Source organism: Malurus melanocephalus, unplaced genomic scaffold, assembly GCF_030028575.1.
Source record: "Malurus melanocephalus ecotype Western Australia unplaced genomic scaffold, MMel_1.1 scaffold_228, whole genome shotgun sequence".
Lineage (NCBI taxonomy): Eukaryota > Metazoa > Chordata > Aves > Passeriformes > Maluridae > Malurus > Malurus melanocephalus.
In genome coordinates this window covers 414,642-426,265 of record NW_026623460.1, presented here as the reverse complement: position 1 = coordinate 426,265, position 11,624 = coordinate 414,642, and the positions used below count along the sequence as shown (strand labels likewise).

The following is an 11,624-nucleotide window of genomic DNA, read 5'->3' as shown; positions in this document are numbered from 1 at the left end:
GGCTTTTGTCCTGGGGAGTATGGAGCGACTTCTGGGTARGATTGATCCCCAGGCTCCAAGAGTTTTGAGGCTGTCAGTGGTATCTGGCCCGATACGCTCCCATGCTACAGGGGAGTGAGTGAAGGTAGCCTGGCCTGTGCATATTTCATCATCTGTGTGCAGCTGTGTGTAGGGATTCAGCCCTTCTTCTTGCCCATGTAAGGAGTCATCTCCTTGAACATTTGCCCACTGTTGTTCTACTGAGAAGCCAGGCTTACCTTYGATTCAGGAACATATGCCTTCATCTAAGAAATTAGTCAGAGTTTATGACCTGCTGAGAGAAGGGTAGGGTGACTAAGGCAGGGGCAGAAATTGTGGAGGTTTTTGTCTATGATAGATTGATTTAATCATGTAAGTAGGTTGTTGTTTGGCAGAGCTATAGCAGTAGAAGTTGGCAGCTGCCTTCACAGATCTTGCAGATGAGGAGTGCAGTGATTGTACCATACTCACTCTGTTAGCATGGTCCACACTGCTGTATAGTGGCTGAGTAGCAGTGATCGGAGGAGTAATTCACCATCTGTAACACCTTTCCTCAGATGTATTTAAGAACTTTTTTGCTTTTGGAGTGCAAGCAAGCTTATCTTGCTTTGAGGTTTTGAGAAGTGTATCAGTATTCCTGGCAATCTTGGAGCAGAAATACCTCTCTAKCTGCAAGGCTGTAGTCAGCTAACTTATCATTAGTAGGAAGGTTCTTGCCCAGTTTTTCCATCAGCAATAGAAATTAAATCCACCTTCTGGTACCTTTATGTAGTACTGTCCTGTTCCAGGCACTTGGCAGTGTAGAAGTACTCTAAAAGGGAGAGCAAAAGTGGCTGTGGTAAGTGATGTTTAGACTTGAGAGCAGTTCCGTGCTGGACCTGGAAATGGTGCTTGGTTATGATCCTTGCAGAATGAAAGGCTTTCCAGTATGAAAAGAATATATATTTTTTTTTTCCTTCTAGCTGAATTAGCAGAAAAAGCCAAATGTCTTACTGTCTTGATGGAAGGAGATCAACAGCTCTGCTGTATGGGATGTCCCTTCTTTACTTTAATGCTTCACACACTGGCAAGAAAAAAATGGGTTAACTTCTTTCCCACCACAGAAGAAAAATTTAGTAAACAGGTGCTCCTAGTTTTAAGGCAATGGTAAAATTCAACTGCTTGCACTAGGTATTGAGTAGTCTACAGAGGGAGTGTGGTAAGAGGAGGTAAACAGGTAAAACAATTCTTTGGGTGGCTTGTATGTCTCAGTCTAAGAGTCATGTAATGGTTTGAGTTGGAAAGGAGTTCAAGAGTGATCTAGTCCAACATCTGCACTGTGTACAGAGACACCTTTCATTAGACCATGTTGCTCAGAGCCTCATCCAACCTGGCGTTGAACACTTCCAGTGTTAATCATAAAATTCTTAATATGTGGTGGTAGGTTACTGATCTTTTGAAAGATTGGCCCACTAATCAACTAACAGTGCTGAGGAACTTCAATAACTGAGTAACGAAGGGAGGTCAGCATTCAAGTCAGACTTAGGCTTAAAGCTGTGCAGTTGTTATTTATTGATTCTTGAGCAGATGCTGTTCTGATCTCCCTGGCCTTTTTAGGGAGTGTCTGGTGGAGATTGGTACTGCAGGAGAAGTTTTGGTACAAGTTTCCCCTTGTACCAAGTCTCTGAGTTAGATTCTTTAAGGACAACTGTCCATATCCAGACCGCTACTAGGATATCCCTCTAGCAAAAGGGCTAGTGACAACAGGTGGCCCATCACCATGAAATGGATAATTTGCTTTTTCTGGGTTTCTCATGTTTTCTCTGAGCAAATAACCTCCTAAAATGTGCTTCAAGTTACAAGTACTTAAGACTGAAATCCTCTGATTGGAGAAAGTTCACAAGTAAAGTTCTGCCAAAAAAGTGCTTCAACTTTCACTCCCACYGATGTGTAGCCTGAAGTGGCTGAACCTCTGCCATCACTGCTTTGTGTTCTTCAAAGCATTTTTTTAAAAAATTTTTTTGACCCATTCAGTAAGAGTACTTTATCCTGAGTCAGAAACCTGGGGGACAGGAACACCCACTTGTGTATCTCCTTTTGGATTTTGATTCAAATGTGGAAATAACAAAGTAATTCAGAGCCTGTATAAAAGTCTCATAAACATTAGGTTGATATTCAAGAACAGTGGCTAATTCTGCTAGAGTAGTAGGTCATGGGAAAGGGAAGGAAAATCTTTTGTGCTGTTTACTAAGGCCGTCTAAGTAGACTAGTCTGAAGTTTTCTGAATCTCAGGAAGAGGGCTGCAGAACTTTCATAGTCTGAAGTAGTATCTTCATCCTGATTTTTAGCACACAGTAGTTTTAGAAACCAGGGCACTGTGACATTTTGACAACATCTTACCTCCTAAATTTTCAGCTAAATACTTGACTTTCACAGTAATGCTGCAAGAAACATGAAACACTTGAGTTGTAGATCATTGTCTCTGTAGCATTTATTGGTCGTGTGTTTCTGTAAAGATCTTTCTGTTCCCCCTGAAGTCTTAATTGTATAAAACATTATCTTGACACCTGACCACTGAGTTTCTCTGAGTTTATTCTTCCTTCATCCCTACTGTCTTTCAGATAGAGATGGCTAAAGCTGAGCCTGTGTGCTGCTGACCATGTCGGTTGTGTTTTGGTTTTTTTTCCTTTTATTTGTTTGGGCTTTTTTAACACCAGATGAGAAGAGAAACATACAGCAGGAAACAATTCCTCAGGTTTCATGGCAGGGTTAGTTGTAAAAGGTCTTGCTGATTTAGCTTTTGGAGGAAATGCAAGCTAATTGAGATGTGGTGTTCAGAGCAGATCATCTGCTGAGGAGGGCAAGACAAATGGGGAAGTGTCTGTATTTCTGTCCTCCTTTTCCTTTTAAAAAAAGAAGGAAGTTCTGCTTGCACATGACTGTTTGACTCCCGTGCACAAGTTTGTCACTTTTGGTAGCAAATCTGCTCTGTGCACTAGGACAAACACTTTGACAATGAGGAGAAAAGGCGGTATTAATGGTTTACTGAGTTCAGAGCAGAGGTGAGAAGTAGATGATATTTTGCTGTGTGAAAACTCAGGATTCAGGCCCCCTGAGGCTGTGCAGATTAAAAAAGCTGCTAAGAGTTGCAAGTGCCAGGTAGGCTGTGCAGAGTTTGAAAGAAAGTGTTGTGTATGGCTTAGTTCCGCTGTCACCTAGCTGTGGTCCTCTAGACTTGTATCATCAGAGTATCTTCCTAATGTGGTGGTGTTTGCTGTTCTTGCTATGGTTTGCCTTGAGTCTGGCAGCTGTCTGATAAGACTCCTGATTCACATCACTGGTTTCTTGCCAAGGACTCCAAAAGCTTTCATATCCCACCTGTCCTAGGACTCAGACTCTCTTGTCCTTTTTCAGACATTTCTGACTAATTATAACTGTACTTGTGACTGGCTACATGTAACTTTCTCAGCTTTTCTGCTTGAAAACTCTCTATACCTTKCATTTGCCTCTGTTAACTATACAGCTGATAAGAGCTTCAAGGCTGTTTTATAGGTAGTATAGAAAGCAGATACCAGTGAATGCATAACTTAAATTTGCTAGTTCATGGAGATGAATTTAAAAACTCCTACTGCAAATTTTTGGTTACTAACTGAAATCTATTGTTTGCATGCTCCTCTGCTTCCAAGTTACCACCCTGGTGAATTCTTAGACTTCTTAGACTTCTTATTAGCACCTGATCAAATATAAATACTTGGTGTTTGCTGGAGTGCTGTTACATAGCACACTTGTTCTGAGAGTGAACCTGGCACCTCTCCAAAAAATATACTGAGAGTCTGAAGCTCTACTTCCAGCCGCCTTGGTTGCTATTTTATAATTATTGCTCTTAACTTTATCCACCCACAGATGAAACCAGTATGCGGTATAATCTGAAAACTTAAAATAGATCTGCCTGAGCTTCTACAAACTTCTTCCTTTTCTGACTAGATGAGAACTTAGGCCAGCACCAGGTATTGTTTCTTAAAGGAAGCTGGAGGTAAATTCTCAGTTGTGGGAGAGACTGAAGTATGCAGGAAGTCAAACTGCAGTTGGTGAACTTGTGAAGCTATGTCAGTATGGAAGGGCTGATCTCTGTTCTTATCTACAGGGATGCAAAAATGTAGATAGGGGGAAGTTGTCCCAGGGAAATTGAGGCTGGAAGGCACTTCTGCGTATTGGGTCGTCCAAACTCTTGGCTCAGACAGAGCAGGCTGCCCAGGATGCCATGAAGTCGTTTTTTTAACACCTATCTGGGCATCCTCTTCCTGCATCCAGTCACCCACAAAATKAAATACCCTTCGCATGTACTTCCAGTATTTCAATTTTCACAGAAGAGAGTCTGTCACTTCTTTCTGTACATCCTCCCATCAAATATTTATCCATATTGATRAGATTCCCTGAGCATTATTATCTCCAGACTATTTGCCTTTTTTGGCTTGAGGCATATTATTGGCTTTTGGTCAGTTCTTTCATCAGTGTCTRTGGGGTTTTTTCCATTCATGCTAAACTGCTTTTCAGTCAACCAGCTGCCAGCACACATGCTCCTGGCAGATGCAGGATTGTGTATCCTCACGTAGAATTTCTTGAGGTATCTGATAGCCCATTTCTCCAGCCTTGTTGAGGTCTCCCTGAATTTCAGCACAAATATCTAATGTATCAACACTCTATACAGYTGTGTATGCTCAGGACACTTGATGAGAATGTACCCTCTTCCATAACTCAGGTCATTAATGAAGATATTAAAGCAATAGTGACCCTCATACTCTCTGCTCATATACGCCATTTAGAATTTGTAGGATTACAATGCTTTGAGCCTAGCAGTTCAGCCAGTTTTCAGTCCTTTTGCTGTACATCTGTCTACTTTGTGCCTCATCAGATGGTCTAGGAGTGTGTTATAGCAGATTATGCTGAAAGCCCTCTTAAAGTTGAAATAAACTATATTAAAGCTCTTCTCTTGTACACCAGCCCAGTGATATCTTCATAGCAGGTGTTGAGCTGGTTATGCATGACATCCCTTAAGTATTTGCTGACTTCTCATCACCCTGTGCTTTGTGAATTTGGAAGTGGTTTCTTATATTTGCTTTACCATTTTCAGAAATTAAGGGGAAGTTAACTTCCCTGTATCCTTTTTGAAGACAGGAATGAACCATATTTCTTAAGTACAGGCAGTTGTGTGCTGCCTGCTTCCTAAGTAGGCCATCAGCTCTCAAAGGCTGAGCTTGGTTGTCATCTTGTTTAAAGGAATTGCTGTCTCTTTTCCTGTTGYCCTGTGTGTGTGTGCATGTCAGACAGCTCTTTTTCAGTCTCCTGATTAAAAGATCTTACTTAAACCTAGCATGGCTTTCAGCATGTCGTCAGGGTTGTGTCCACAGTCAAGCTGTTGTCTGAATCCAGTTTCCTATCTTTCTTTATAATGTTAACTAGATCTGGTCTCTGTAGCTATTTCATCTCTTAAACTTTGATACCACTTGGGTAGGTTAATACCATGGTATCTTACTGAAAAGATAGGCTTGCATGTCATCTTTTCCTTGTAGTCACTCTGAAGTTTGATGGCGTAGAAGCAAACTTTAAGGGCACATTGGTGCTCTTAATTAAGTTGCCTTCATGTGTAGAAATGGGAAAGGGTATCTTACAACACAGATGCTCTAGTTGTAAAATTCAGGGGTCTGTTTATGAGATATAACTACAGTGAGTTTCTTGAATGGGCAACTCTCTTCCGAACAAGATAAAGGATAGCTTACCAAGTTGGAATAAACACTTGCATCAGCGCAACTGTCTCAGTACCATTACTTTTTCAATCTCTCCTGGTAAAGCTAAATATAGCTTCTACTGTGTAACAGTGTTATTACTTTGTGGTTCTTACTTCAACTTAATGGAGGGAGGGGTGTGTGCTTTGAGGTTAAATTCAGTGTTGCATAGCTCTCAAAATCTTTTCCACAGGATTGCTTCATACATAATAAGAYAGAGTATTGAAAACAAATATTCAGAGCATACGTAGAGGAACTTGGTTCTTCAGATGGGTTTCAGAAGGATGAGTCTTGGCAATACTTTGTCAGCCATGGTGGAAAAAGTTAGACTTGGTGGTCAGAAAGAATCTGCAGGGCTGCATGTGCTGGAGTGCGTTAAACTTACCCAAGAAGTTGAATGCTTTTTGAGCTCATTCATGGATAGAATGGGATTACCACATGGATAGCGAAGTTCTCTTATTAGTTATGTGGGCACCTCCTCCTACTATCAGTGCTTCAAGGCAGCATGTCCCTATAATTAATGGTGGGAGGGGCAGAGAATAAAAGATCAAAGGTTTTGTATTGACACAYTCGTCTGGGAGACCTCTGTTCCTAGATTAATGTGCAAACTATTGTCCTGGTGTCTTCTAGCATTGTGGTCTACTCTTGTSGTATCTTAAACAGATGGTCTGGCTGTGATGTGGGCCAGTCTCTCACCTGCCCTGAGTGGAGAGACTGGTCTCTGTAAAGTAGGTCAGGAGACAAGGCAGGGAGATCTTTTGGTGCASTGGGACTTAACTTAGTGCTGCTACAAGAAAATCTACTTGCAGCATCTGAAGTGCATCTTTGAGATTGTAATTTGCATGTGCTTTCATTCTGCAGAAGACTTAAGATAAAATGCCATTTTTATTCAAGTTATTATGTGTATTTCTCAGAAATAACTTTTTTGAGTCTTGTCCTCTGCTGACCTTGAGCAAGATCTTAAATGCTGAGCTGTACTGACTCCTTAAGCTGTGGCAGACTTGACTGCCTGAGCCTGGGTTCCAGTGCAGCTGAGATTTCCAAGTTCTTGTGGCTGGRGAGAACTGCTTCCATCACTAAAGTGTAATGGGAAGAAAGGTCTGAACTCTGCCATRCCATCTGCATCTGGTGAAGTTACTCTTAATAAAGTACTGAAAACCAAAGGGAAGCTGTTTCTTTCCAGTTACTAAGGGCAATAACTGACTGCAAGGTTGYAACTAACAATACTGCAGTTACTAACTGAAGATGGAAAAAAATATTTAATAAGCTGCAATTATTTTAATGAGTTTGCATTTCCAGTGCCAGTCCAGCTTAAATGGCATTCAAAAAGGGCAAGAAGGGGGTTCCAGAGGGGAACTACTGACTATTCAGCCTCACCTCAATCCCTGGAAGAGTGATGAAACAAGTAATTCTGGTAGACGTCTTTATCCACAGAGAGGATGGGAAGGTAATCAGGCATAGTCAGCATGGATTCACTAAAGGTAAATTGTGCTTGACCAACCTGATTGYCTTTTGCAGTCAGTTAGCTGGATGGATGAGGGAGAGCAGTGGATGTTGCCTTCAGCACAGCTTCCAGCGCTGTCTCTTACAACACCCTCATAGGCAAACTCAGGAAGAGAGGACTGGATGAGTGGACAGGGAGGTGGATTGAGAACTGGCTGGACAGCAGATCCCAGAGGTCATCAGTGGCACAGGGTCAGGTTGGAGTCCTGTCCCTGGTGGAGTCTCCCGAGGTTCAGTAGCAGGCCCAGTGTTGTTTAACTGATCCAYCAATGACTCKGGTGAAGGGCAGAGGCCTCCTCAGCAATTTCACTGACAGCACAAAGCTGGGAGCAGTGGCCGATAGCCCAGAGGGCTGTGCAGCCCTTCAGAAGGACCTGGACGGGCTGGAGAGATGGGCAGAGAGGAACCTCCTGAAACTGAGCAAAGGCAAATGCAGGGTCCTGCACCTGGGAAGGAACAGCCCCAGGCACCGGCACAGGCTGGGGGTGACCTGCTGGAAGCAGCTCTGTGGCGAGATGGAGCTGGGAGTGCTGGTGGACAGCAAGGACTGTCCATGGGCCAGCAGTGTGCCCTGGTGGCCAAGAAGGCCAGTGACATCCTGGRCTGCATTTGGAAGAGCATTGCCAGCAGGTCAAGGGAGGTGATCCTGCCCCTCTGCTCAGCCCTGGTGAGGCCTCATCTGCAATGCTGTGTCACTCACCTGCAAAGTAAAGGAGAGACAGAGAGCTCTGTAGCAGATCCCGTGGAGGGTGACAAAGAGGATTAAGGGTCTGAAGCATCTCTAATGTGACGAAAAGCTGAAGGAGCTGTGGCTTTTCAGCCTCTAGAAGAGAACCTGAGACAGGATCTCATTAATGTGTATGAGTATCTGAAGGGCAGGTGTCAAGAGGCTGGACCAGGCTCCTCCTAGTGCTGCCCAGCAATAGGACAAAGACAGTGGAGAAACATATGCAGAAGTTCCAGCTGAATACAAGGAAGAACTTTACTGTKCAAGAGATGGAGCATTGAATGGGCTGCTCAGAGAGGTTGTGGGATTTCCCTCACTAGAGATATTCAGGAGCTGTCTGGATGCCATGCCGTGCAACATGCATTAGGTTAACCCTGCTTGAGCAGGGAGGTTGGACCAGATGACCCAATGCAGTACCTTCCAACCTGACCCGTTCTGTGATTCTGTTTTTTGACAGATAAATTTATGGGACAAATTCTACTTTCAAAATTGGGTAGGTCAAGCGGTGGAAAGAGATGTCATCTTCAGCTGTAATGTCAAAACTGTTGACTCTCCACCAGGTATCTCACTGAAATCAAAAGAATCAGACTAAGCACTTACGTGATATTGGTTACGGGAGCTAGCTGAAATGATTCTGAAAATAGAGACAATAATCTAAAACTTATGTAGCTGGCAGGAAAGAGTTTAGACAAGAGCTGTGTACAGAGTGGTCCTTGAAGCATAAATCCAGTTAGAGAGCAATTCTGTTTCACAGCTGCATTTAGAGTTTCTACACTRCTGCTTCTATGAAGTGATAAGCGGTAGGTGAGATGTTACTTTGGAAGTGGAAGTGGTGGTAAGAGCTCTCCTCAGAGATGAGTTTCTGCTTTGTCATTTTGGATATCCCGATTGARGACAAATACTGCACAAGTGTGTGGGAGCAAAGACAGGGCTTTGTGAAGTACTCTAGTTTGCAGGAAAATACATAAAATGTAAACTTGATCCTAGATTATGCCTCAAATTGCAGAGATCAGACCCTACTGTCAGTGTGACATCCTCTCTTCCTGTCTTGGAGTGATCATTGATGCTAATAGTGCAGTGGTTTACAGTGTTATAGTGTTACAGCACTGAAGGGCATGCTTTCATCATGATTATTAGTCTGTGCTCTGACTACACACTGAAGTCTGAAAAAGCTCCTCTACCTTGAAGTGTCTCTGTATAGCGTGTCTCACTTTTCCAGTAAGCTTGAATCATGCTGTGTGTTCCTTGAAAAGGAAGATGCTGCACACAGGTGATGCTCAGGGACAGGGAAGCCTCCTCCCCATTGGTGGTGCAGACAATGTTAGCAGCAGGCACTTTCAGCTAACTGTGGTGAAAGCACTGACGTGTGGGAATGGCAGGTGATAGACCACCCCAGATGATACTTAAACCAATGATTTTCTGGGTGGAGCTGTTGCCTTTGCTGTAGCTTTTTCCATGCTAGTGTAAGGCAAATTGAGTGAAATTTTGAATACTCACAAGATAAAGTTGTGGGTTTTGGCTTATTGCCCAGAAAGTCCCATTAAATTTTTAATCAATGCCATTTACTGCCAGTGATTGTGTTGACTTCTTCACAATTTGTATGCTGACTTCCAGTGTGCTGTCTAGGCTACTCCTGGATCAGTATACTTCACATGAAGCCTTGTGTGCTAAATAACTTTTATATACCTTAGTGGCTCTGATAGGCCTAGACCATTAACTAAAGCGTGTTTCTCTAGATAGATTCGTCTGTAGATCTCAATTCCATCTGTCTATAAATAGTTTTCATAGTGTGGAGAAATACTGCTTTTCTTCAGTTTTTCTCCTCAAAGTAGGGACTGAAGCAGTCGTGCTGTGTGGGTTTCAGTTTAGGGTTGTTTTTCTTCTAACAAATAAGCACTTTGTTTATCCCTTTGCTGGAAAGTGGCTTGTATATCAGCAAATGTGATAGAGGAATATCACTTAAATTCCACCTGCATAAACTGACTCTCAGAGCTTCTCCAAAAGCATCCTCTTCCAGCTCTTCAGGTCACGAGATGTAAACATGAATTCTCCCCTTTAAGTATCTTTGCCTTCTTTACTTGCACAGTGATATCTCTTCAGTCTGGCTAGTTCTCATGAAATCTCTCCTGATCTGTGTCAGGAGAATTAATGCAACTCATCTGAAACAGAGAGCATGAGGAAACCCATATTGTAGTACATACATGCTCTTTTTTGTGTAAGTGAAATATTTACCAGGATCCTACAGTGTTTTCCAGCCTTCTTATATTTTCTTTCCTATCTAATTCTTCTCTCTTTTCCCCCAATCCTTTGCATCTGTTCACATTAAAAAACCCCAGCATATTACTGCTTGCTCTCAAAAGCCAAATTGGCAGTTTGGTGACACTGGATAACTGGATAGATAACTAACTAGATAACTGGATAGATAACTAACTAGATAACTGGATGCAACTAAACCTACTTCTAGAGAGTGAAAAGAAAAAAAACAATCTTCTACACAGTATATCTGCAGAGTCTTAGCACAAAACTGTATGTCTCTAAGAGAAGGCATTTTAGTTTGGACAAGCTTAATAAACTGTTCCATCTGTAATCAGATATAAATCTGGTTTCTTGGATTGAGAATCATGCCTCGTCACAGACAGGACTCAAGTTTTCCTGCTCATGGTCTGAAATCCTGGCTGCTGCTTTGCAATTTAGAAGGTCAGARCTCAGCTTCTGGAAATGAAGTTTCAAACAAAACACTTGGTGTGTTAGGCTTATTTGTTAACCAGGTATTCTTTAACATGTTAAAATGGGTTGTGATGTTTCTATGTGCACAACTGCAGAACCCACGTAACAMGCAATATTACTGAAACAAAATCCTTGCATACAGGCATGGAACTTAACAGAGCTAGAGGAGATTTAGATGTAGCTTCTGCCATTTGTGGAGGCTTTTGAGCTCTGAAGATAAACTGGAATTGGTGCCCATTGCCTTCTACTAAGAGGTGTAGAAAGAAGAACTTACAGCTCCGCTAAAGGGCTGTCCAAGGCTGCCCAAATCTTAAACTTCTTTGCTTTCCATCAGGTCATAAGCACTTTTTTACTGCTTTCTGCAACTTAAACATAACTGAACTAATCTTGCTGGACAGTTGTCAGCCTGGTGTTTTGCCTAGGAAGATAGATACAGCTTTTTGCAAAGACTCAAGTGCTCTGAAAACAGACGTGAGAGCTAACCTTGGATCTGAAACTTTTTATTTCGAGAGACTAGCTCATCCTGTGGATGTGTTAAAATACCTCTTGACATTTACCACAGTAAGGAAGCTATGGCAATCCTGCAGTTACTCCTCACACTTTCCTTCGTGTTCAAAGCATATGGGGGAGTACATGTCAGCTTTGTGGCAGTTAATTAGTCAAAAGTGTGTCTTAAACCTTTACATTTTGCCTAATTAATGTCTGYTGCAAATAATAACCCATTTCATCTTCCAGATGCCTGGCCTCCAAAAGCATTTGGCCTTTTATGAACAAAACAGCACAGTAAAATGGCTTATTACTAATATTGAAAGTCTTGTTTCAGTGTTGTAAAACATGTGTGAGATGCCACTCACATTCCTCATTTTCAGAGCCACCTGAATCACATT

General features: G+C 42.3%; 1 protein-coding gene across 1 annotated transcript in view; it reads left to right on the top strand.

The window, feature by feature from the left end:
* The window catches only part of SNX30 (sorting nexin family member 30), a 47,267-nt gene that overhangs the window by 1,083 nt on the left and 34,560 nt on the right, over window positions 1-11,624 (top strand). The gene's annotated exons all lie outside the window — the stretch shown is intronic.